This window comes from Limulus polyphemus, unplaced genomic scaffold (genome assembly GCF_000517525.1).
Source record: "Limulus polyphemus unplaced genomic scaffold, Limulus_polyphemus-2.1.2 Scaffold909, whole genome shotgun sequence".
NCBI lineage: Eukaryota > Metazoa > Arthropoda > Merostomata > Xiphosura > Limulidae > Limulus > Limulus polyphemus.
The window spans coordinates 257,559-261,107 of record NW_013666519.1 but is presented as its reverse complement, the minus strand read 5'-3'; the positions used below and the strand labels follow the sequence as shown (position 1 = coordinate 261,107).

At 30.3% G+C, this 3,549-nt stretch overlaps 1 protein-coding gene across 5 annotated transcripts in view; it reads right to left on the bottom strand.

Annotated features, from left to right (window-relative positions):
* Positions 1-549: 549 nt before the first annotated feature.
* The window catches only part of LOC106461176, a 72,133-nt gene continuing 69,133 nt past the window's right edge, over positions 550-3,549 (bottom strand). For all 5 annotated transcript variants that reach the window (XM_022388040.1, XM_022388042.1, XM_022388038.1 and 2 more), the window contains exons 15-16: positions 2,938-3,130; positions 550-2,081 (exon numbers count right to left, since the gene is read on the bottom strand). The gene's annotated coding sequence lies outside the window, so the exon portion shown is untranslated. The remainder of the gene's footprint in view (positions 2,082-2,937; positions 3,131-3,549) is intronic.

Genomic DNA, 3,549 nt, shown 5'->3' with positions numbered 1-3,549 from the left:
ATATTTTTTAACGTACGATATGCTAAACTGCAAAATTTCTTTATAATCATACTGCACAGTAACACTGAACATGTTTATATATTGAAAAGTTTTAGTTGCCATATGACAATCTGGAACCCTTGAAAGAAAGGCCAATATTTTAAAGATTTTTCATAAACAAACGGGTCTGAAAGATTAATATTTATACAGTGCATATTTACTAAATTTCATAATGAGTCTCAACCACATGACAATACAGTTGTCAACATGTATACGTAAGCCTTATTTAACCTCCACAACTTATTAAACTTCCAAATTTTTATGTTCACAGTTGATGATTCAAATGTAGTTTGGTTAAAATATTTAGGTTAATTTTAATAAAGCTTTTAACTTCCTAAATAAAAGGTTGAAAACATACAATTAGGAATTAACTCAATCTGCTAGTTGGGAAGTTAATTTCTGCTATAAAAGGCATACTTTTAATATTAATAGGTTTCATAATTTTTAAAAAGCTCTTGTTTAGGTTTTTACTATATATATATTTTGCAAGTACACAGAAATAGCTTATATTCAAAATTTAATTAGTTGTCAACATTTTTTGTACTTAAAGTTTCTTTGCATTTCTTAGTTAAATGTTTCATATTTCCCAATCATAAGTTGTTAAATCTTGTATGTGTTCCTGTACTCTTTCTTCACATATATTATTAGTCATAATAATAGTAATTTCTTTTCTCCATTTCACTGTATATTACCACTTTCTCATCAAAAATTTTAAATCGTTATTTTCTTTTACTTGTTTATCCTAGTCTTAGAACTTAATTTTGTAAAAGCTAAATTTCAGTTTCATCATTAAAATATTTAGTTCTTCAATACATTTTTTATTGAAGAAGGACTCACACAAACAAAGTCTGCGAGTAAATCTTTTAGTGTCTAAATTATTTTTAATTTCATGTTAACTGGACAATATGGTCAACCTTTACTTATAAGAAATTTTTTAGTCATAAAATAAATTTCAGTTAAATTCAAAGTTTTAAAGTTAAGAATTTTTCTTTTCACTGTTTTAATTCAGAGTATTGTCTTATTTGTTATTTTTTTTTTATGATTCTTCTACTGTAAGCACTTTAAGCTGGAATGACGATTATTTAGTTCTGCTTTCATCTCTTCTAAAACTTTTGTAACTAGGCTGTCTGATGAAGTAACTTGACTGCCTTCCTTCTTTCTAAGGTAGTTGCTTCTTTGAAGAGGGTTTCTGTGGTTGTTATATTTGTGGCTTGAATACCTTGTTTGTCTGTACGAAGAATCCTAATAAGAATTCTGGTTAGTGAAGTCATATTTTTTAGCATTTATTTTTTATCTAATTTATTTGTGGAGTAGTAGTCATTATGCAGTATTTTTATGAATAAGAGCCCTCACAAGGAGAACATCTAACCAACCCCTGCAGTTTGGCACAATATAACCAAGTATTTGACACTTAGTAGAGCTGGGTTGGAGAATCCACAAAAGGTCGTACAGGGAATATCCAATCACAACACTAGTAGGGTGGCTTGTACCTTCAAAGGTGACAAGTAAACTCTTAAGTATTAGTAGGTGCAGCACCTACTTTTTATACAAGTTGTCTTCTACCTATAGCTGCCAAGTTCTTCATTTGATACATCAAGGAATGTGCAGTTTCTACATCCATAGTTTCCAAAGTAATGTCACAACTCACCAGCTTGCAGGATTCATTGTTAAAACTAATGGGAATGGGTGACTGTCAAACCATCAATAGAAGTATTACAAAGCTGTTCTTCAGTAGTTGAACAATAATAATAAACAGTGGAAATTACTTTAGGCTGAAGATCACAAGTTTTGCATTATTACCCCTTCCTTTAAAGACACATTTTATTGGTCCAAAGGAGACCTTCAGTAGAAGAAGGATAACAATCACAGGTATCAATGGTGTTTCAATTAATTTGACTTAATTCTGTCATCTCGTAGCATTAAAGCTGAATTAATCTCACCAATGTAATCAACAAATAATTGTTAAACATAATACCAAAAAAGAAGTAAAACAGACCCTGAGGCTGCTCAGGGCTTGTATAAGGATCCCAGACTTGACAGACCTGTAAATAAAATATATGTCTAATTTCCATATGTAGATATCCTACTCCATACAGAAACCAACTTATTTCTAAGTATGGTTTGAATGTTGTACAAATATATTATTATTGGTTTAATTGGCACACCAAACTAAACATTTGCTGGTAGTCAATGTAATTAACATTACTATCAATGTAACTGCTGTGAAACTTATTACATGTCTACAACTGTTTAATGCAAACTATTTCACTACGTAGCTTAGAATAACTACTTACACATTTGTAAGCATGATTAGTTTGAGCAAATTCACTTTAAGTGCTTTAAGAACTAAACTACAGAAATTACCATGAAGCCCTGTGAAATTTGATTTACAATAGATATCAATTTCAAAACTAATTTGTCGATTATATACAGAATTATCTAAAAATGGCAAACTAGATTGCCTGACTACAAAATTAAAAACACTGTTCTAATAATGTGTGCTTTAATCATAGCCTAAATCTGTCATAACACAGATTTCACTAGAAGTGTTTTGTAAAACAAATAATAAGAGTGACTTACAACACCAAGATAGCAGCCAAATAGGAGAAGATTATCAGCCAATGTTCGTAAAGAAACATGAGGTCCGATTAGATATGCAAAAAGACATTCTTACATAGTATTATCTACAATTAATCTATTAATGAATTAAAGAAGTGCTCAAATGGTCAAACATGGATCGAGAAGCTGTATTGAAAGAAAAGTTGAAGCATTTGGTTTCTAATAAACTGTTGCTTAACTTCCAACAGTGTTGTAATCAGGACAAAACCAAAACTCAACCTCTGCCCTTACAAAAGAAAGAAAATAATAAAAAATCTTAAATAGAACTACAAGCCTTACCTTAATATTTCTGATGTAGTTCATACTCCCTTTCTCTTGAAGAGGTATCCAAATATAACAGAGGAAAACCGACAAGTCCAGCTACTTGAAGTTGGTTTTTCCATCCCGGTTCGCTGTTCTGCTTCATCGTGATTTAGGTCCTTGTTTGGACCGGGAGGGTCAGGTGCGATCTGAACCTATTCCTCCCGGTATACTGAATAAAATTATAATTTTAGCTACTTCATAAGAAAGTAGCTAGCCACATCTAGTGACAAAAATATGTATTTTCCTTATCGAATTTTTTTTATATATTTTCATATGTATTGTAAAACAATGTAAAAAATGTTCTTAATTGTCAGCATTTGAAGCCATTATTTTCTAGGTTATTTATGGATAATATAACATTATCCATACAAGAATTATCATTGCTAAAAACAGTTTTAAATCTTTTATCGCCTATTAACAATTAATGTAAATAATAATATTGAAGCTATCTACTTTATTATGTATGTACACCGAGTGGTCACAAGTAAATAGACACCTAATTTTTTGTCATTTAACTGATTTATGCTAACTAATTTGTGTTCACAGAGCACTATATAAATGGAAATGGTCCGCACACTAATTATCTAA